Source organism: Ursus americanus, chromosome 24, assembly GCF_024610735.1.
Source record: "Ursus americanus isolate L20-20 chromosome 24, mUrsAme1.1.p, whole genome shotgun sequence".
In the NCBI taxonomy this organism is placed as follows: Eukaryota; Metazoa; Chordata; class Mammalia; order Carnivora; family Ursidae; genus Ursus; species Ursus americanus.
In genome coordinates this window covers 15,841,388-15,864,693 of record NC_142150.1, presented here as the reverse complement: position 1 = coordinate 15,864,693, position 23,306 = coordinate 15,841,388, and the positions used below count along the sequence as shown (strand labels likewise).

General features: G+C 38.3%; 1 protein-coding gene across 6 annotated transcripts in view; it reads right to left on the bottom strand.

Moving 5' to 3' along the window:
- Nucleotides 1-21,195, bottom strand: part of LOC148107847 (uncharacterized) — a 638,616-nt gene extending 617,421 nt beyond the window's left edge. For 5 of the 6 annotated variants that reach the window (XM_087855366.1, XM_087855368.1, XM_087855367.1 and 2 more), the window contains exons 1-3: nucleotides 21,044-21,195; nucleotides 13,467-13,625; nucleotides 9,646-9,830 (exon numbers count right to left, since the gene is read on the bottom strand). The gene's annotated coding sequence lies outside the window, so the exon portion shown is untranslated. The remainder of the gene's footprint in view (nucleotides 1-9,645; nucleotides 9,831-13,466; nucleotides 13,626-21,043) is intronic. The other variant, XM_087855365.1, reaches the window with a different exon arrangement.
- Nucleotides 21,196-23,306: the final 2,111 nt, after the last annotated feature.

Sequence of the window (23,306 nt, the reverse complement as noted above, 5' to 3'; positions counted from 1 at the left end):
TCACATCACACCTGTCAGAATGGCTAAAATCAACAACACAAGAAATAAGATATACTGGCGAGGATGGGGAGAAAAAGGAACCCTCGTGCATGTCGGTGGGTATGCAAACTGGTGCAGCCGCTGTGGAAAACAGTATGGAGGTTTCTCAAAAAGTTAAATAGAACTACCCTACAATCCAGCAATCACACTACTGGGTATTTACCCAAGAATACAAAAACAGTTATTCAAAGAGATACATGCACCACCATATTTATAGCAGCATTATTTACAATAGCCAAGTGATGGAAGCAGCCCAACTATCCATTGACTGATATTTGGATAAAGAAGATGTGATATATATCTACAATGGAATATTATTCAGCTATAAAATGCATAATTTTTGCCATTTGCAACAACATGGATAGATCTAGAGAGTAAAATGCTAGGCAAAATAAGTCAAAGAAAGAAAAATACCATATGATTTCACTCATATGTAGAATTTAAGAAACAAAACAAATGAGCAAAGGGAGAAAGGACAGAGAGATAAACCAAGAAACACTTTTAATTATAGAGAACAAACTGGTGGTTACCAGACGGGAGGTGGGTGGAGAGATTGGTGAAATAGGTGCTGGGGATTAAGGAGTTTGGTTGTGATGAGCATTGGGTGATGTTTGGAAGTATTGAATCACTATATTGTATACCTGGAACTACTAGAACACTGTATGTTAACTAACTAGAATTAAAATAAAAACTTGAAAAAAATGGAAAAAGGGGGACATGATCCAAGGAATGGGGTAGCCTCTAGAAGCTATAAAATACAAGGAAATTAACTCTTCCCTAGAGCCTCCAGAAAGAACACATCCCTTCCAATGCCTTGATTATATCCTAGTAAGACCCATTAAGGATCTCTAACCTGCAGAATTGAAAGTTAATGAATTTGTGTTAAGACCCTGTATTTGTGGTAACTTGTTACACCACCAATAGGAAACTAATACAATAAGGTAGACCGGTGCTGCTTTGCCCACAGAAATTCAATACAGTTCCTGATTGGCTTTAGCTCAAAAAGTATTTATGCAGTAAAATTGAATTGTTAATAGTTTAGTGTACTGTGACAAATATATGCAATTTAGAGCTGGAAAAAAATCTTTTAAAATATTGTCTCTAATCTCTCTCTCATAATGCAGATTAAAAAAAAAAAAAAAAAAAACCCTGAAGCTCAAGGAGGTAAGTTAGCAAGCAAAAACGAGGTAGTGGGAAAGCCTCAGGGAGACCACCTATGTTGTAAGAGAGTGAGAGGAAAAAATAGTGAAAAGAGAGGGGAAACAGCTTTGGATAATCTGTTCTATATATGGTGATCTCGAGGAATAACAAGTAGTGCAGCATTTTTCTGCCTTGCAGACCAAAAGGCTAGGAGGTCTCTACCCAATTTTTTAAAAGAATACTAACTAACAAATACAATAACAACAGATTGGCTGCCAGAGGAGAAAAAGTACTCTTTGAGTAGGATTTGCCACATGGGATTAGTGACTGTCTCATTATCTGTTGCTTGAGTTAAAAAAAAAAAATTGCTCACATTATATAAATAGATTCCTTTACTCTTTGGAACAAAATTCTGTGTGTTTAGGTTGTAAAATGAAAACTGGCAAGCCAGAGAGCTAGCTCTTATGCTACTAACAAATATCAGTGGTTTCTTTTGTGTCATAATATATTAGGCCATCGGTTCATGTCAATAGTGTGACTTGCTTTTTGCAACAGAGTTTATTTTAAATTGCACTAAGACCTAAATACATGTCTTCTGTTGTCTACCAGATCTAGAGGATTTTCAATAGATAAATAACAAGCTGGTACAAATTGAATACACAAATAATTCATAACATCAGTGCCTTTGATGTCAGCAACGGACTTCAGTTGCAAATTGTCATGAGGATAAAGTACTGGTACTTTTGAATAGTGGACCTTCTAAAAACATAACAGTCACGGTGGAAAATGAATATTCTAGTTTTGGTTTTTCCTTTAAATCATTAACATTTTTTAACCTAACCAATTTTAATGGGAAACATAATCCTACCATAACACAGGTATTTGCAAACCTCATTAATATTACTAAAACTGATTCTGGTTAATAGAAAATGCTGTGCAAGTGCAAATTGTCATTAAAGAGGCTGTGTACACATTAGAGAAAAATGACTAATAGTAACATATTGTTCTAGGATGTCTTCCCCCAAGCCAGGCAAAAAATATCAACCAGTCAGCGAGGCTTTATTTAGTACCTAATCTGTTTTCAAGAATATCCAAGCTCAGGAATGCAAGAGAAACAGGTGCTCTCTACATTTACAAAAACAACTACTTCTAATGGCTAATGTTTATCAAGAACTTACTATATGCCAGAAAAATTTACCTGGATTAGTCATAATCATATCAACACTGCAATGTGTAAATTTCCAATTCTATTTTACAAATGAAGAACTATTAGAAAGCTGCAACGAAGTCTCTTACCAGAGGTCACACAGTTAGCACATGTAGAGTCCATTCTGACTCCAAAGCAAGTGTTCCTTCCACTCACTCTGCCATGTCTCTTCAGAAATGGTGTAACACATTGCCAAGAACCATAGGTTTAAGAAAATTATCATAAAGCAAACTGCTTGCTGTGTTTGAGAATCAGTAAAGCATGCTGGTTAAATGCTAACAATTCAGACTCAGATGGCTTGGGTTCAAATTCCACTTTCTCCAGTTGGGCAAGTTGCTTGATGTGCCTCAGATTTTATTTCTATGATCTCACTCATAGGACTTTTATGAGGAAACCCATATGCCACACCAGCTTCCTTATAGTGTTTTTAAGATAACACAGTCAGCGCTACTTTCTTCATTATTTATGTATTATGGGGTAACACATATATAGCACTTAAAATAGAGCCTGACCCATAACTGACACTCTGTGAATGTTAGTTATTATCAATGTGAAACAAAGCATGAGGGGGTAAAATTGATAAGGCTGTTTGATAGGTAGCATTGAATGAAAAACCAAAATAATAATAATAATAATAATAATAATATTGATTGAATTTGTTCCTTTCCCAAGTTTCATTGAGCATAAGTCCAAGTATATAGTGGTCCTTGGAAATTAGACCAATTACTCAGCCTGTCTTCAAGGGGCTTTTAAATCTACATACGTTTACCATTGGGGCCAAACTAGAAAAAAATGAGCTTGTGATTGGTCTCCAAAGACTCAGTCAAACTCCAAAAACTGCCCAAATCAAGGCCATGCTTATTTGTTATCTTCGGCCTACACTTCAATTACCCTCTCCATTTCTTCTGACTTTCCTGCTGGAACACTAGCTCTCACCAGCTATTCATATCCGCCAGTTGATCAAAACTGCCATCTTGAAAATTGCCAAATACTTTCCAGTCCACATACAGAGACCTTTTCCAGTTCTCTCTCAGCTGAATCCCTCACACTCAAAGGTAGCTCTGATGTAGTTTTCAAAATACATGTTACTGTTTTATCTCACATGCCTTCTGATATCAGGGCTCTTTCCCATTGTCCTTGTGCCATATAATGATTAGTACTTCCAGACCCAACTTACACAGAATTCCTATGCAGAGCCCTCTATGACTTGTCAAATCTCACTCTTCTGTGCTCCCTCTGTAGCTTAGACCTGTGTCTGTGCTACTCCTATCAAGTTGTAGAACAATTGGTCTTAATTTCTTATCACTGACAAAGTCCTTAAACATACAGTACCTGGCTCTATAGTAGATATTCAGACCATTTCATTAATTTCTATTGCATTCATATGCAATAAAAGTTAGAACTTGGCTTTGCATATACTACTTAACAGTATTGCAGGAGCAAGCCTTATAACTTGAGCAAAATCATAATCAGCAAATCAACAAATAATGGGTGGAATAATATCTACCTTTCTACCTCAGTTCTCTGATGCTCCAAACTTAGTATTTAATTGAGGGAAAACAAAACTGATCTAGACTTCAGTAACTAGATTCTCTTTCTTTTCTTTTTTAAGTTTTTATTTATTTGAGAGAGAGAGAGAGAGAGAGCACACTAGCGTGGGGAGGAGGGGCAGAGGGAGAGGGAGAAGTAGACTCCCTGCTGAACAGGGACCCTCCAACTGGGGCTCCATCCTAGGATCCTGGGATCATAACCCCAGGATCATGATGCTTAAATGACTGAGTCTCCCAGGTACCCCAGGTGACTAGACTCTTAATTAAAAATCTCTCTCATATTCTCTTCTATCTCCTAAACTGTGTTGTCTACGGTGATAGTACTTGGGAGATAATCACTAAAAAGTTGATTTATATTATTTGTCCTACAGTTGCTATCATTGGAGACAAAAATTTCCTGTGCTTAGAAACCAGAATTACAGAAAGGCATACAAATGCATAGATGAGTGAGCAACTGTTACAAAAAGAACACTTTGGGGAGCCATTTTTAAAAAGGATTAATTCTGAATACAAAAAGGAAATTACCCTACAGGATAAGAATAAAAGCAGCATGAATGTTCTTTATATAAAATGAGAACATTTTATAAAAGAATTTAAGAAGCAATAAAATCCATCCTTACATTTTATTATTTTACAACTATCTTTTTATTTGATAATAATAAGAATATAATTTATAACCATTGTTTAGCTCATTCATATAGAATTATCTGGCAAAGAGTGGCAGGAGACATCTAAACAAAAATATATCGGTTTATGTCTCATCCAACCTACAAGGGAATCTCAAGTAAATTCTGCCAACAGGGAGTAGGAAAACTTTTCTGATTAATTCTCTGAAGCCTCAATAATTCATGGTGACTTGCAAATAATAACTATGCTCTTCTCCTATCCAGCTGTCTGGTCTGGTCCAAAGCAGATTCCAGGGTATACCTTCTAGTAGATCTACTCTCAATTCTTAAGGAGGAAGTAAAAGAGTATAGGCATTTCTTTATTCATTTATTCACTCGACAGTTATTGAGCATTTCCAAAATGCAAGGCAATGCATCAGTCAGTAAGAATGATATATGGAAAACTAAGGTAAATAATAGTTAACAATTCCTGAGTGCTAAGAACTTCACACGAATTATTTTAAGCCTTGTGACAATCCTTGAGATATTAGCATTTTCCTTATTTTACAGGTAAAACATAAGGAATCTTCTTAAAGTTTGGGAAGATTAAATAACTTTTTCAATGTTGTATTACTTATATAATAGTAAATTTAAGATTCAAGTCCACAGATGTCATATTACAAATAAGAGGTTTCATGGAAGAGGTAACGCAAAATCAGGCTTTGAAAGATGAACAAGAGCATTAGTCAGATTATACTAGGATATGCTGTGGTAACAAACAATCCCAAAGTCTCAACTACAATTTCTTTTTCTTCTTGTATTACAAATACACTGTGGTTCAGCTGTATATCTTTTTTATTTTGAAACTAGTTTGATAGAACATGTCCCATTTGAACATATCTGTCTGATGACAGAGGAAAAAGAATAATTGACAGAACCATGTAATGGTTCATAAAGCTGCTACTCAGAAGTGACTTAAGTTAACTTTCACTCACATTTCATCAGACAAAGCGATTTACAAGTTAAGTCTGCTATCAATGAAGCATGGAAGTAGAATTCTCTTATAAAGAGAGACTGCAGTCCTTGGGAATTCTATTATAGAAGGTTTAGACAAGTAGAAATGGGAAATAATATTCTAAATAGAGGAATATTCTAAACTTGACTCCAATCTCTATAAAAAGTAACCATTTAAGTACATAAAGAGTCAATACGGAGCATTATTTCAAAGGTTCAAAAAAAGACAATGGTTTCAGAATATTTATAGGTTGATCTGACACAGTCAGTTTAAGAGGGAAATTAGAGGGCAATAAAAAGAGATACTGACTCAGGTTTGCAGGAAAATAGGAAATTTCTCCTCACTCCTGTGTGCCTAAATGTCTGGCAGTAGTAACTCCACAATTTAGATAGGAACACCATCCAAAGAGATCTTCTCTGATCTACTCTCACGACTTTGAGTGGGGCTGGGCATCCAAAACCACCTGTCTAAGCTTAGATCTGAGTAAATTGGCCACTCACTGTCCACAGCATAGAAGGAAGAAAGGCAATTCTTCTATTAACACCATTTTTTCTCTAAAGCAACCTACACTGCTGAAGTGATTTTCCCTTGGTGAACAACTGAGCCCCTGAAGGGTTGAAATTGCCTTAAGGTTACTCTGAGTTTGATCCTTGGATCAAGAATAAAACTAGGCTGTTTTCTTTAATTTTATAGTGAGCTCTCAGTTCCAAGGAGACTTCGTCTAAGCTATCTATACAATACCACAGTATCCTGTGAATATAGCAGAAATGTTAGGCAAACTGAAATTTGGTTCTGACATCAGATAAATCTGCACTATCTACGTGATGACCAATGACCTGGGATGGACTTCAATTCATCTCTGTGTGTTAACAGCTCCTTTATCAAAGTCGAGACTCTCGCCTAGGGCTTTTTGAATCTCCTTCGGTAGCTTAGTTATATTTTAATCTGACACATGAGAAACCAAAAAAGAATAACACATATCATTAGAAATTCAATTGGCCTCTCAGAGCTTCGTGGCCTCATCTGAGAGCAGCAGAGCTGAGACTTAAGGCTATGTGACCCAGGTGCCATTTTACCCTTTTGGGTTACTTGAGAGAGAGGACCCTGAAGTGTGTGTTTGTCTGTGGCAGGAGAGCTAAAAATTAACCTTCCAGAATCTCTGCATGATCAAACAAGAGTAGAAACTCTTTCATATAAACCTCAAGGGATGAGAAAGCAATATTAGAGAGAAAATCAAGTACCCAGGACGCTGGAATTTTCACAAGCACTTTTTGAAGGGAATTGCTGTATATAAATTATGATGGTTACAGACCACTGGGGGAAACTTTTCAAATTCTAACACTTCCTTCAAGCTTACCAAACAAAGCATTTGCCAAAAAAGAAAAAAAAGATAAATAAATTTAAACAGAAATAAAAGAAATGCTCTGTTAATCTGAATAAAGCCCTCTGAGCCTTACCTACAGACCAGTGTTCAAATCACAGAATATTTACCCATGCAGTTGAATTTGAAATTCTATAGCCTTGGCTTGAAGCAAACCTTGGAAATACCATTTTGAAGCATCTTCAAGGGTTCTTGGCAAGCTCAAAGCCAATGCATTTCAAACATTTTTCCCTATGTCCCTGTGAATGGTGGAGAGAAGGGAAAGCCTGGATTGTAAGAACTCATCCTGTCTCCCCAACTCTTCAATCAAGAGTGTACTGCTTTTATATGTATCACATATTCAAATTCCATGAAATGTTTCTCTTGAAGAAAGAATTCTAGTGCTTTGGGGAAAAACAAAATAACTTGAAAACCTCTGCCTGAAGCAGGAAAAATTAAAGAGAAAACTTCAAATGGAAGCAGGTTCTAGTGTCCCTTAGCTCCACTAGGTCTGTTAGGAACGGGGAGGGGTGGGAGAAGGGCAAAATGATCCTTAGGAGAAAATGCAGCAGCAGCGCGGGAAAGAGAAAAGAAAATGAACTCGCCACCACATTACCCTCACTGCATACAAGTTGCCCCTGGCAGCAGCTCAGAAGGGTCTCGCTCTTTGCTAAATGTTGTAGGTAACCAGCTGGGCTTGTCATGCCCACTTAATAGCAGTACTTTAAGAAAGTGTTGTCATTTCCTTGTCAGACTCATTTCTCTACCCTCTATTATCTTTTCAAAATCGTATTACAAAATATTATGAGCTTCCTGTATCAAACACTTTGGGTCTTAGTCACTCAATTATTAAAATTGTATGATTTTTTAAATTGCCATTATGTGTGGGCTGTCTTTACCAAAGCGACAAAGCAATTGAGTTAACCCAAATGGTGCTATGATTGCAGGATCAGAACATGGAAAATTATAGTGTTGGGGAGGAAAAAAAACAGCTATTTCACATTACTGCCAATAAAATCCTGGGAAACTCACCATGACACCATTATGCTAGGCAGAGCAGAGCAAATGCTCACAACATATTACCATGCTGAGTAATAGGGAAACAATGCCGTTTACGGCTGTTAGTTCTATACCAAGTTACTCGTCTATAGTAAACATGGCCCTCTTGTAATGTGATGTGCTCCACATTCCACAACAAGAGCGATTCTGACCGCTGTGAGCCATTTCTCACTGCACCTGTGCCCATCACCACAAAGTCTCCATGTACCTGTCACCACAGCTGCTGACATCCAGGATTGGGTCCTCTACTTCCTTTGGTGGACAATCCTGAGCAAAACACGACAGACACTGGGTTGTGCAGGATTCTTCAACAGGATAGTCTGGCTCTAGGATATCAGCTCATTGAGCTTGATGAGTTACTGGCAAGGCCCACCTGAAAAGGAGGGCGACTCCTCAGGTGCCTGCCCAACCAGAGCTTTTTAGAGAAGCCAAGCAAGATTCCCGTGTTTAAGACAACACAAATATATTATCTTAAGTTCTCCAGGTCAGCAGTCCAAAATATGTCCCAACGGCTAAAGTCAAATTATTGGCAGAGCTGAACTCCTTCTGGAGGCTCTAGGAGACAATGGGTTTTCTTGTTGTTCTCTGTGTCTAAAGGCTGCCTAAATTCCTTGGCTAATGGCTCTTACCCTCATCCTCAAGGCCAGCAGTATAGTATCTTCTAATCTCTCTCTGACTCTGATACTCTTGTTTTCTTTTCATAAGGACCCATGTGATTACATTGGGTCTGACTGGATAAACTAGAATAATCTCCCTGTCTCAAGATCTCTCACTCCATCGTATCTGCAGAGTCCCTTTTGCTGTGTAAGTTAACATATTCACAGGTTTGGGGGCTTAGGGCATGGACATTTCGGGGAGTCATGATTCTGCCTACCACACCTCCAGTTTGCAATGGTCCAGGAAAGTTAGAGTTCAGAGGTTTGGCCTTACAGCAGCCGTGAGCTGGTTCTTGTGCCCTGTACAACACACCCAACTTCCTACCCTAAAACATCACCCAGCTTTAAAAGTCATAAAATGATATTCTTTTTTTAAGATTTATTTATTTGCGAGAGAGAGAGAGAGGGAGAGAGAGAGAGTGCACAAGTGGGGGGGGGGAGGGGCAGAGGGAGAGAGAGAAATCCCCAAGTAGACTCCCCTCTGAGCATGGGGCTCAATGAGGGGCTTGATTTGGGGCTTGATCCCAGGACCCTGAGATCATGACCTGAGCCAAAATCAAGAGTTGGATGTTCAACCAACTGAGCCAGCCAGGTGCCCCTAAGGTCATACAGTATTTTTGATCCAGACAGTGGGTTTGAGCTCACTGATGTGAAACAGTTGTTGCCAGACTTCAACTTTCACTACCGTGGCTTTTCCACACTGCCTGGATCATCTCCAGGGAGGTCTGCTACTGTCTCTACTAACTAAATCCCGTCCCAGGATTTGTAGCTTCATTCTTTAGGTTCTGAAGACAATTACTCTCATCTCCAAACTTTTGAAATTACACATACCTTGAGAAGGATTATACCTCTTTACGTTGTAAACATTCATCACACAGCATTTGAAAGTAAGACTAGAACCTGAGATGGATTCCTGGGCCTGATAGTGTGCCTCAAGGATAGAGGGATGGGATGCTCAGGGGGCTACTCCAAGGATACATTTTTCACTGCCTTCACCAGCAAAAATTGACTTACCCAGGCTCAGATTTTGACTCCATTTATTGAACTGAAGGTATTTCAGCAATGTATTCAAGTTCAGAGATGTATCTCTTCTACCAAATGCAACATCTCCCAGGACCTCCCTGCTTATAGCAAAAGCCCCTTGTCTCCTTCTCTCAGGGGAAATTGGGGAGTGCAGCAGCCAAACAAAGACCAGATTCCTGCAGGGGAAAAGAAAAAAGAATGAATATTGCTGACATTGGGTTATGTTTTCCCTTTATAATGGTAATGAGTTTACCAAAACTTGAAGCCCACTGCCATAGGGTTTATTTAAAGGAGTTTAAGGTTTCCACGCTGATCAAGGCCATGGCAGAATTTCACTTTGCTTTGTAATAGCCAGTGGGTCATCCTCCCTGGCAGAACAAGAGACTGGAATCCAACCAGAAGCTACTGCCACCACTTCTTTCTTACCCCTTCCCCTATCCCTGGCCACTTCTTCCTCCCTCCTTCCTCCTCTCTCCTAATTCTCTTCTCTGGGAACTTCTTCCCATCTTCCTGTGGGATAGGAGTAGCTACATAAAAGGAATATTTGTATTTTCTCCATTTAAGAGTTAGTTTTGTTAGATGAACTTTGACCTATAGTTTCTCACCCAGAACATCCTTGTGCTTTCCCTAAAGAGCCTGTGGGACCCTATGAATAATCTGTATTGGATCCAGCCCCTGTACACAAATAGCAGGGACTGTCCACAGAAGTCACGGACTGCTGGACCCTGTTCTGCATCATTCTTGAAGACATGTTTGACTGCATTGTTCTGCTAAATGGTCAACATGTAAAAAATCAAGACAAATTCAGATAATAAGACTCTCTTAAAGTAATCAGGTGATCTGGCGTCACTGGACCTTCATTCCTGCATTCTCTACACTCCTAGCACCAAGTAGTGGCTGACCTAAACAGGCACAGTCTCTCCTGTTTGACCCAACTACCTGACCAGTAGGCATTTGAGTTTATAACCCTTGCAGTATTATGTAGTGGTTAAATGTCTGTCATTGGGCAGGGCTAGGTCTGATTCCGCTCTCTGTATGTAACAGATCTCTGAGGCCATTGCTAAAGCTGCTAGTAAGATAGCATATCCCATTTCCACACAGTAGGAGACTCCAAATTCTTTTATTATATGTGAATATTCTTGCCCTGAGGATTCTAAAAACAAGCTGACCATTGATTGGTGCTTTAAGATTGCCTTGTCATCTACAGATTAGTGATTTGAAATGACTTTTCTTTCCAATTATAATTATTACATCTGGCCCACCTCCAATGTTCCATGATGTAGCACTGCGAGTGGGATGTTGCTTTTTCTGTTTAATACTTGCAAACTCATAGTGTGGCTGAGATGGTCATTTAGTGCTGGAGGATACAATAACAGGGCCAGGTCACCTCACCCACACCATTCCTGGTGTCAGCTTCCTGGGGTATGGATTCCATTTCAGACACCAGCATATGCTCAATATCACTTTCAACACAGTCCTAAGGTTAGGCAGGAAACTTATCAGTGCTAGATACATATTTAAAATTAAAAAATAAAATGTTCTCAAGAAACTGTTCATTGGACCATTTTATTTTCAGGATGCACAGGAAATGTTTGTCTTACCAATTTGAAATAAATGTAATTGACCTTTTAAACACAGAACCTGAGTGATTTGGAGAAAAGAGAAACAGTTCAGCTTAATTCTATCAGAATGAATAACAATGGCGACACTTCTATAAGACCTTCAGCTAATAAAAGCAGAATGTTCCTTCTAATAGTTATTAAAAGACCGGATATACACGATATGAAGATGGAAGAATTAGTAGCAGGAGTCCAGTTACCGTATCCCAGAGTGAGACCATGAGAGGAGCATGACATTGCTAGGCAACGCTGTGCAGTTAAACAAGTTTTCACTGGCTCAGTGTGGTATAGTAGGTAGGAAGCAAGATTCAAGAAAAGCAAAGGGGAAAAGGATGCAATTATTTATTTTAATCGGGTGGGGAATGGAGGACACAAAGGCAGATATACAAGTTAGTCACAGCCAAATTTTCAAGATATGAAATGTGAATTCTAGAAAAGAATTCTAGAAAACCTTAAGCATTCACTGAATTAAAGATGATTTTAAAAAATTGGGATTGGAGGTATTAGCCAGGTACTGTGCTTTGCATACATTAGATTATGGCAAGAGTAATTATACCATTTTGCAGATGAGGAATAAGGTTCAGGAAGGTGATTCACATACCCAGAATTTGAGAACTAGAAACAGAATAAGACAGGTTTGAATACACTCCTATGTGATTGCAAAGCTCATGCTTTCCCCACTATTATTCCATGCTGGGTTCCTTTATTTAAGAATAACTCTTACATGTAACTCCTTAGCTTTCCTGAGCCTTCAAGATTTTCCACATAGCAACATATTTTGCATAGGAAAATGCATCAGTGTGAATAGTCAGTTATTATTCATCCATCCATCCTTTCATTCATTTAACAAATGCTACCTTCTCTCTCCCAAGCATTGTTTTAAATGCAGGAGATAAAATGGTGAAAAAAAAATAAGTCCCCTGTTTTCTTATGTTGAAATGGTTTGAGGGACTAACAATAAATGAATGCAAAAAGTTGATTATATTATCTTAGGTGGAGATATATACTATAAAGAAAAATAAAGCAGGGCAAGTGGGACGGGGTAGTTAGGTTAAACAGGGTGATTGGAGTCGGCTGTTCTGAGATGTTATCAATCTACATTCTACGACTAGAAAAGACTATTTAGCTTAATTTTTCTGCTATTACTGTTTTGATTATTTATATATTCATTTATTCATTCAGCTTTCTGTTTCTGTACTTCTACACTGAGGAATTATGAGAATATATTTCCTTTCTAACTTCGTGCCTTGACCTGCTAATGCATTACTCTCCCTAAATGAATATACTAAAACTAGGATTTTAAATGCTTTGAGAAGACCTGCTCCAATTCAGTCATCACTTCCTAATTGGTGCCCTGCTTCCACTCTTACCCACTACTGTCCATTCTCCACACAGCAGTCATGCTCATTTAAACATGCAAATCAAATCATAACATCCTTCTGCAGGAAACCTCCTGATGATGTCCCATAGAACTTAGAAGAAAATCTGCCTTCCTGAACGTAGGACCATGATCTGGCTCCTACCACTTCTCCAACCTCATCTGTACAACCTTTTCCCTGTATCTTCTACTCTATTATTACGCATTGCTATGATTAGGGATTTTATTGCAACAATGGTATATTATTGAGCTCAATATCCAAATCAATCATCTTAAACATCCTTTCAAACGATTTTTTCTTTCTTCCTTATTCTAAGAACAAACAAAGAAACCCATACAGAATAAAATTCTAGCTGTTTTGACTGGAATTCATAATTCTACCTTTAAAACTCTTTTCACCTTCCTCCCCTTTTCTTGCTACTCAAACGAACATGTGGTATGTGACCCATTCACACCTCCCAATACTCCCCTTTATTCTTTTATTTCTACCTCTGAAATAATTACTCACTCTTCTGCCTCTCCCATTTCCAATTATCTACACCTCATCTAAATTTTTAATACCTGGCTCAGCTGTCATCTTCTCCAATAAAATCCTCTTCGATTTTCCCAAAGGAACTGAAGCTCTTCCTCATCTCTCACATGATATATCTCAGTTTCCAATTTCTATTGCAATTTTCTATATTTGTCTTATTTTTTCTACCAGTCCATAAGTTCCTTGTATTAGGCAGGGTAAATGATAGCTGTTGTGCTAAACAATCCTATCATCTCAGTGGCTTAACAAAATGAAGATATGTGTGTGTGTGTGTGTCTCATACCACAATCCAGTGTGACTTAGTAGGGATAGGGCAGAGGAAGGGAGGTTGGGAAAGACACTCCGCTCTTCTCAGTCATTTGGATTCAGGCTGTTCCTTCCCTCTGGTGGCAGTGCCATCTCCTGGGGCCTTGGAATCCTCAACTTGATCCTCTGAATCTCACTGGAAGAAAGGGAAGAGACAGAGCATAGAGGAACCATACTCTTGATAGTCTTGTTCTAGGGGTGACACATTACTTCTCACTTTCCATTCATAACCAGTGGTTGAATGGTCTCACCAAAGTACAGGGGAACTAAGAAGGTAAGTTAGCAGTGTGCACAGAAAGAAGTGGAAGTTTGTTTAGTGAACATCTAGCCAGTTTCTACAACAGTCTGCAATTACAGATTCAATCAGAATCTCCAAAGACCTACTATAGTGCCTTGAACACTGAATATACCCAATATTTACCCCCCATGAAAAATAAAGATTAGCATGGTGAGAGGAGTTGGCAATGAAGCTTTCTTTCCATATCCTCTAGCCTTGCTTCACTTGTCAGCTTCAGATTCCCTATCCTTACATGTGAAGAAAGTCTGAATTATACTTTCTGATTTATTATGCCCTCCTGTTGTAGGCATAGAGTCAGCACCACATATAAATATTCCCTGAACCAGATCTTTCCCTTGTGCCCTCCTGTGGTGCCTGAGATATATATAGATATTGGTGTCAATCACTTGTGTTATGATATCTAGAGCCAACATCACAGATTATATTTCTGTCAATTACTAAAATGTGATGAAATTGAAAATTAAAAAATTAACTTAAAATACTTATAACAGCTAAATACTACTAATTTACCCTTTGGTAAAGAAGAAATCATGAATGGAGTGTGTGGGGGTTCAATTTAAGTGTCTGACTCTTGGTTTTGGCTTAAGTCATGGTCTGAGGGTCATGGGATCGAGCCCTGTGTGGGGCTCCAGGCTGGGTGTGAAGCCTGCTTGGGGTTCTCTCTCTCTCTCTCCCTGTCCCTCTGCCCCTCCCCCTGCTCCTAGGTGCATCATGCTCTCTTTCTCTCTCTTTCTGAAAAAAAAAAAAGAAGAAGAAATCATGAAGGAAATTTAAAACAATTTGAGTAGAATGGCAACAAAAGTATTACAAGTCAATATTTGTAGAATATAGCTAAAGCAGTACCTAGAGGAAAATAGATAACTTTGAATATTTTAATCAAGAAAAAAGAAACATGACAGAAAGGAAAAAAACAGATTTTAAAAGAGACAGTCCATGGGGTGCTTGGGTGGCTCAGTTGGTTAAGTGTCTTCCTTAGGCTCAGTTCACGATCCCAGGTCCTGGGATCAAGCCCCATGTAGGGCTCCCTGCTCAGCGGGGAGTCTGCTTCTCCCTCTCCCTCTGCCCTGCTCATGCTCTCTCTCCCTCTCCCTCTCTCCAAAATAAATAAATAAAATCTTTAAAAAAAGGAGGGGGGGGACAGTCCATGATCCTGAAAGGGAGCCACAATGGACAACACTCTCAAGTCAACATGTATAACGGTCCCATAAGCCACATGGACACTATGGAAAGTTTGTACACTATGGGAAGAAGCTGGGTATAAACTACCTTGCTCAAAAGGGCTACCAGTCAAGGTAAAGTGTCCTCCAGCAAGATTCTGTAGGGTATATTTCTGAGGTCAGGTGGGAAGGGTCAAAACATGCCATAGCAGAGCAAGTATCCCCAGCCAGGACCCAGTGCAGTGGGAAAAGCCCTACAGAGCTTCTGAAAGATTACACAGAGGTATCTCATGAGAGAGCCAACATTTAGGTCCTTGTTTCCTATGAGAAACCACCAGCCAGTAGAATGTTAAAACAATGTCATATAACTGAAAGCTTTTGAGGTACCTGGGTGGCTCAGCTGGTTGAGCAACCAACTCCTGGTTTCAGCTCAGGTCATGATCTCGAGGTCATGGAAACAAGCTCCACGTGGGGCTCTATGCTCAATTCAGGGTAGGCTGGAGATTCTCTCTCTCTCTCCCCCTCTGCCCCTCCCCCCACTTGTGAACTCACACACACTCTCTCTCTCTAAATAAATGAATAAAATCTTTCTCACTCTGTCTCTCTCTCAATAAAATCTTAAAGGATTTTATTGAGAGAGAGAGAGTGAGAGAAAGAGAGATCACAAGCAGGGGGAGGGGCAGAGAGAGAAGCAGGCTCCCCACTGAGCAGGGAGCCCTGATGTGGGACTCGATCCCAGGACCCTGGATCATGACCTGAGCTATCCAGGTACCCAAATGAATGAATAAAATCTTTAAAAAAAATAAATAAATAAGTGAAAAGCTTTTGTTTTGGTTTCCAACTTTTTCTCTAATCTCTCCCTTCCTATGGCAACACCAGATAAACTAGAATTAAAATAGTGAGGAAGGAGAAATGAAAAAGCAACTGACACTCCTCCCCAGCCAGGCTGTGGCCTGACGGAAGTCAAGGCTACCAAGGAGGTGAACACCAGATGAAAGTGAAACTGAATTTTTCAACTACTCTAAACAAGACTGGACTTTTTTATATGTGAAAGTGACCAAGAAACAAGGGGAGCTGCCAGAGATGTTACTAAGGGATGGGAAAGGGGGACACAGTGGAGAATGTTTGAAGGAAGCAATAGAGAAAATAACAATAAAACTGCTTCATGTTTATATCCTGCAGAAATCAGACTGTTCAGTAAACCAGTTTTTATTAAAGACAAATGATCTAAGCATTCAACTCAAGAGCTAGAAAAAAAATTGCAAAGGAATAAACCCAAAGAGATAAAAAGGAAGGAAGTAATAAAAATGTTAGAAACTAATGAAATAAAGAACAAGAGGGGGAAAAAGATATTGTTAACTAAACCAAGAGTGGGTTCTTTAAAAAGAATAATAAAAGAGAAAAAAACTGACAAATTTGTGGGAGCAAAGATGCAAATAATTTTTAAAAAGGAAATAACTTCAAAAAATGATAGAGGTTTTTAAAGTTATGTAAAACACTATGAACAACTGAACAACCATACTGAATTACATTTAAAAATATAAATGAAATTACTAAATGTCCTGGAAAAGATACAAAATGTCAAAATAGGCATATGATGAAGCAGAACTCTTGAATATACCAAACTCATTAAAGAAATTATGATAACAATAATTTTTAAAACCTCCTCTTCCACAATCCCCCCAAAACATTTTAGACCAAGCTAGTTGTGTGGGTGAGTTAAGCAAACTTTAAAGAAACAGATAAACTACCATATACTCAAGGTGTTCCAGAAAATGTAAAAGCAATAACAGTTATCCAACTCATTTTGAAAGGCTATAGTTTAACCTCTATATTTAAACCAAAGTAAGTTATAATAAAGAAAGAAAATTTGGGCCAAATTTATTTATAAATATGGATATGAAAACTCTGGAATACCTAACTAAATTCAATAGCATACTTAAAAAAATAAGGCAAGCTGCATTCATTTCAGAAATTCTTGGATTATCAACAAAAAATATAATTTACCATATGGCTAAATATCAACCAAGAATGTAATTTACTATGCATTTAAGAAGGTAATTCTTATGGTCACTTTTATAGATACAGAAAAAGCATTTGATAAAAGTAATGCATTTTATTTTAATTAAAAAAACTCTTAGGAAACAAGAAATAGGAAAAGAACTGTTAACTTGATAATAATAATAATAATAATAATAATAGCCTGCCAAAAAACTACAGCAAACATCACTCATATTGTAAAATTTTAAATTTATATCTTTTGAGGCTAGAAGAAGAAAAGAGTATGTACTATCATTTCAGTTGTTTAACATGGTACTAGAGGTCCTGACTAACAGTAAAATGGCAGCGAGTGGGGTGGGACAGGAATCAGAAAGGAGGATACAAAGTTGTTACCATTTTTTAAAGACTTAACAAATGATATATTTACATGAAAAACCAAGAAAATCAAAAGGCAAATCATTAGAACTAATAAGATTTGACTAAAGTAGCCAGAGACAAAATCAATTCCCCCAAATCAGTAACATCCATCTTTGTCAGTAATAACCACAATTTATTGCCAAATAATATGGCAATAAAAAACTGAAACATGTCTAGGAATTAAACTAATAAAAGTGTTCAAGTCTCTTGTGGAGAAAAAATTTAAACTTTTTAAATGACTTCTCCTGTCTCCCCTCCCCCCCAAAAAACCCTCAAATATATTGAGAAATAAGCTCCATTCATGGAGATAACAACACTGTAAACATGTTAACTCCACCAAATGGTATATAAATGTAATGCAATTCCAATCTAAATAACACTGAGAAATGTAACAAATTTATTCTAAAATTTTTAATGAAGAAAAAACATCCATGAATAGACCAGTAATTGGTAAGTCATAGTAATCAACAGTGTGTCCTTGTAGAGAATTAACAAATAGAACAATGGAATATGACAGAAAACCTAGACACAGATTCCTTACTAAAAGAATCTACTATATGATAGAGGTGACATCAAAGGTCAGTGGAGAAAATATGAATTATTTAGAAAATGGTGTCAAGACAAAAAAAAGACATATTTCCCACTTCAGACATTACATAAAAATTAAACTCCAAATCAATAAAAGATGTAAATGACAAAGACAAAATTAATTATAAAATGATAAAAGTTGAGGTAGGAGATAATTTTTGTTACTTCAGGATTAGGGGAGGATTTCTTGAAAAGGACTCCAAATTACAGGCTATCAGCAGAAAAACTGATGAAATTACATAAAAATTAAAGATTTTTGTTTAATGAATATCATTGTCAAAGTTAACAGATGGGTGACAGACTGAGAGAAGATATTTTCAATATCAAAATCTGACAAGAGATTAACATCCAAAAAATACAAAGAACTCCAGAAAATCAGCATGAAAACCACAAGAAACACATGCTTAAACGGTCAAAAATTGAATCTATAGAGTTCATAGAAGGTGACACAGAATGATTCAGATTAACTGAACAGGCAATTCAATCTCACCAGCACTCAGAGGAATCCTGAAAGCAGTAATGATACACGAATTTTTACCCAAAAGACTGACACGAGTTAGAAAGAGGGATATGTTAAGTGTTTCTGAGAACATCACAAATGAGGAGGATTCTCATGTTGCTAAAGAGTATATATACTATGAAAAGTTATGTAGATTATAATTTAGCAATTCAGCTCCTGAGTATACAGTCCAGATAAATTTTCACACCAAGTCCATGAGCAGACATATCCAAATTGGGTAACAATATAATCCTACCCTATATTTAGACTAATAAAACTGATATTTTGAACAGTTCTAATGACTATAACAGTCCAGCTCTGTGGTCACAAATATTGAGTTCCTTCTCCATTCTACAAAATATCTTCAACCCTCCCTCAAGAGAAACAATTTTATAGTCTCATCTAATCATGACATCAGTCTCTATCTCAGTCAGAATAGGATAGGTTTTGTGGCAGTAACAAACATTTTCCAAATCTTGTTGGATTATAACAGCAGAGTTTCTTTTTCATTTGTGCTGTTTGTATATTCTTTGGCATGATGGCTCTGATCATAGTAATCACTCTGACTCTAAGACCCAGGCTGACAGAGCTGGAATTATCTGGAACATTGCCAGTCACAGAGACAGGCAAAGCACATGCTACACATGTCTCCACCTGGAAGTGACATGTGTCACTTCTGCTCACGTTTCTCAACCACAGTTACATATATAACTAAGTCTAAACTCAACATAGTGGAGAAGAATAATCCTCCAAAAGAAGGTCAATTAATATTGATGAACAGCCATAGTCTAGTATAGTGGATGTTCACTGCAGCACTGTTTATAATAGTCAAGAGTTTGACTTTGTCTATGTGTCTACCAAGAAGGGGAATGAATGAATAAAATGGGACATGTTGCTTCATGTAGCCTTCAGAACTGATTCAGGTTTCTCCCACTATCTGAAAGTAGAATGTTCCTATGGAATCTTTTGTAAGCCAAATTAGCATAAAGCAAAGAAGCAATTATCATTTCATAAAGGCAAAATCCTCTTCAAATTTCTTTCAGTTAGAGAAAACAGGTACTAATGTGGGTTTTCTTATAAAAGCAAAGTGGTATAAAGTGAACTTTCAGATAGCAGGAGAAACCTGCAATACATTTCACTATGTCAACAAAAATAGATATATCTAAGTACTAGGTTCAATTTTTAAAAAGAAATTATCAGAAATAAAATTTATAACACAATACAAGGTTTGTGTTTTTAAAAATATTATCAGTGAAATGACAAAATATGTTTTTCAAGGATAAACATGTATCCAAATAAACATATGTAAGATCAATCGGAAGAAAATACAATACATACATTAGATTGGGATGGCTATCTATGAGGAATAGGGAAAGCAAGTGGATATTGAGTGACTCTTATAAAAATAACAAAAAATAAAATAAGAAATAATAATAAATAATGCCTTACAATAATTGATGATAGCATACCATGCACTGTATATGTCAACTCAATTCTGTTCAATAGGTGTTCATTAAGAAAGACTTCTAGGACCCCTTTCAAATACAAATATATGACTTGAGAGAGATTATTTCATATATATACATTCTCCACAATAAATTATCAGATGTGTTCTTGTCTCCATTAGAATCTTAAGGAAATGAGACAAGGGAAAAGTAGGATTTTTTTTTTTTTTTTACACAAAATGGGAGTGTCATAAAAATGCCTGGCATGGGGAAGGTATTTAATAAATGGTATCAGTTTTTACACAGACAGTGCTTTGTTATACATAAATTATCTTATTTAATCATCAAAGTAAAGGATTTTAACTACAATTGCATATATGAAGAAACTAATGAAGAGAAGCGGTAAGTGAATTGTCCCAAGTTTACACTGACAGTTAAGAAGTCAAGTTATAATAGAAATTCCCAACTTGTGAATTCTTTTATCTCAGTATTAATTGACAAATAAAAGTGTAAGATGTTTGAAGTGTAATATCATGATGATATGCATATCCACTGTGAAAGGATTCCTCCCATCTAGTTAAAAAACACATCTATGTTACACAGCTATCACTTCATATATGTATGAATACATATTTGGTAAGAACATTTAAGTTCTACTCTGTTAGCAAACTTCAATTATACAATACATTATTGTCAACTATAGTCATTTATAAAAATTCTATTGGCATTTTTTACAGAAATAGAAAAAACAATCCTAAAATTGGAGTGGAACTATAGGAGATTCCAAGTAGCCAAAGCAATCTTGAGAAAGAACAAAGGTGGAGGCATTAGACTTTCTGATTTCAAACTATATTACAAAGCCATAGTACCAAAACAGTATGATATTGGCAAAAAAACAGACATAGATCATTGGAACAGGCAGGATATGAAGTACAGAAATTAACCCATACATGTAGGCTCAGTTAAATTATGACAAAGCATTTAAGAAAATACAATGCAGAAAGGATAGTCTTTTCAGTAATTAGTCTTGGGAAAACTAGACAGCCACATGTAAAAGAATACAACTGAACCCCGGGAGAGGGAAAAAGATGGTGGAGGAGTAGGGAACCCCTGTTTCAGCTGGTCCGCTGAGTCCAGCTGGATACGTACCAGACCATCCTGAACAACTATGGAATCAGCCTTAGACACAGAAAGATACATCTGGATCTCTACAAATGAACATCTCCAGGGCTGAATATTGAGGTACGAAGCAGGGAGCCGTGAAAGCAGGGAGCCGTGAATCTGTGCACAGATACCGGAAGATAAACGGAAGGGGGAGGAGCCGCTGTGTTTCGGCGCCAGGAAGTAGTAGCCACCTGCAGTGGGGAGCGGGCCGGACTCGTGGACTGGCACCCGTGAGAGAGAGGACTGAGACCTTGAGCCCGGGAATGCGCGTGCAACCAGACTGAAATCTGGAGCACCGGAACGCTCACTGGAGCCGGACTGATACTGAGAGCTCGGGAGTGGGCCTGCGTCCAGACTGAAAACCGGAGCTCGGAGCGCACAAACTAGAACAAAACTGAGAGCTCGGGAGCGCATGCACAACCTGACTGAAAACCAGAGCCCCGGAGCGCTCACCGGAACCGGACTAATACCGGGAGCTGGGGAGCGTGCACGACCAGACGGAAAACTGGCGCTCCTGAGCGCGCACGAACCACACTGAAACAGGGAGATCGGGAGCATGCGCGGGAACCAGGGGCGGCTGGCGGTGTTAGAAGCACAAAGGACAGAGACGTGCTAGCCCTGGAAGTGAGGGCTGGGACACCGGCTGTGGGGTGCACAACCCAGGACGCTGCATGGTTTTTGGCAGCACCGACAGAAACAGAGTTAAAGTGGCCAAGAGAGCTCAGTGGAGCATGGACTGTGATCTCTCTGTTCTGAGACAGAGGCTAGGATACGGCCACTGCTGCTCTGACTCTCAGAAGAGGAACAGCAAACCACCAGGGAAAGCCGCCAGAGAGCAAAAGCCCGGAAATACCAGCTCGCATCGTGCCAATCCCCACCCCCCTTCGCAGGGGACAGGGCGACTCTACCCAAACAGGGTTGCCTGAATATCAGCGTGGCAGGCCCCTCCCCCAGAAGGCAAGCTGAAAAATCAAAAAGCCCACATCCCTAAGGTCCCTATAAAACAAGTGCACACTGCCTGGGTCCTGGTCAATAATTTGGGCTCTGGACAACCCCACAACCTCTCCTCATCAGAATGACAAGGAGGAGAAATCTCCCCCAGCAAAGAAAAGATAGTAAGTCTGTGGCCTCTGCCACAGAACTGATGGATATGAATATAACCAAATTGTCAGAAATGGAGTTCAGAGTAACAATGGTCGAGATGATGTGTAGGCTTGAAAAAAAATATTAACAAAAATATTAACGAGAATATAGAATCTCTAAGGGCAGAAATGAGAGCGAATCTGGCAGAAATTAAAAATGCTATGAATCAAATGCAGTCAAAACTAGATGTTCTGACGGCCAGGGTAAATGAGGCAGAAGAACGAATTTGTGAATTGGAGGATGGGATGGTAGAAGAGAAAGTTAAAACAAAAACTTGGCTCAAAAAAATCCAATCTCAAAAATGTAGATTATGGGAGATTACTGACTCAATGAAACATTCCAATGTCAGAATCATCGGCATCCCTGAGGGGGTGTAGAAAGAGGTCTAGAAGAGATATTTGAACAAATTGTAGCTGAAAACTTCCCTAATCTGACAAAGGAAACAAGCATTCGTGTCCAAGAGGCAGAGAGGACCCCTCCCAAGGTCAACCACAGCAAACGTACACCAAGTCACATCATAGTGCAATTTGCAAATATTAGATCCAAGGATACAGTATTGAAAGCGGCCAGGGCAAAAAGATTTCTCATGTACAGAGGAAAAAATATCAGAATAACATCAGACCTGTCTACAGAGACATGGCAGGCTAGGAAAGGGTGGCAGCATATTTTCAAAGCTCTGTCCGAGAAGAACATGCAGCCAAGGATCCTTTATGCAGCAAGGCTGTCATTCAGAATTGATGGAGAGATAAGGACCTTCCAGGATTAGCAGAAACTGACCAAATTCATAAACACAAAACCAGCCCTACAGGAGATATTAAGGGGGTTCTATAAAAGTAAAAAGGCCCCAAGAATGATACAGAACAGAAAGTTACAATCTATAGAAACAAAGACTTCACAGGCAACATGACAACATTAAAATCATATCTCTCAATAATCACTCTCAATGTGAGTGGCCGAAATGCTCCCATAAAATGCCAGAGGGGTTGCAGATTGGATAGTAAGACATGACCCATCCATTTGCTGTCTACAAGAGACTCATCTTGAACCTAAAGATACATCCAGACTGAAAGTGAAGGGATGGAAAACCATTTTTCATGCCAATGGA